Genomic DNA, 628 nt, shown 5'->3' with positions numbered 1-628 from the left:
TATAAAAAAATATATTTGAGACCCTTATAATAAGTTCTTTCATTTGATATGTCACACTGTATAGTTTGCAAAACTTTTTTTTAATTTCCTATTGACCCCCCAAAAATGACCCCCATGTTCAAAATTAATTTATTTATGTTATGCGTCCGTGTTTGGGTCATAGAAATCATATGTGTATTAAATTTCAACTTATCGGTTCACTGTGACAGATGGACAGACATCCTATAAGGGTTCCGTTTATCATTCGGACGTACGGAACCCTATAAATAAAATTACTGTCTTTATATCAAAAAATAAAACTGTAACTAACTATAGGTAGTAGTTATTTTGTGTTTTTAAATAATTTATCGCCTTCTTTGATAAGTCCTTGAGAAAATCGGATAAAACTGACCTGTATTAAAAAGCATCCATGAAAATCAATTTGTTTCCAAACAAATTGCAATCGTTAAAGAATAGATGTAGTGTAATGCTACACGATTAAAATTGTTTACTCTACTACCTTAATAGTTTCTAATTTCACCATTTTACAAGGATCATAAAATTGAGAACGTATAATCTGAATAACACGCTTTAAAGAAATGACGTTAATATGTACAGGGTGGAAAAATTTCAATGCCACTAAAGGTTG

Source organism: Agrilus planipennis, unplaced genomic scaffold (genome assembly GCF_000699045.2).
Source record: "Agrilus planipennis isolate EAB-ADULT unplaced genomic scaffold, Apla_2.0 scaffold18, whole genome shotgun sequence".
NCBI classification, from domain to species: Eukaryota; Metazoa; Arthropoda; class Insecta; order Coleoptera; family Buprestidae; genus Agrilus; species Agrilus planipennis.
The sequence above is the reverse complement of the archived record's forward strand: the minus strand, read 5'-3'. Positions refer to the sequence as shown.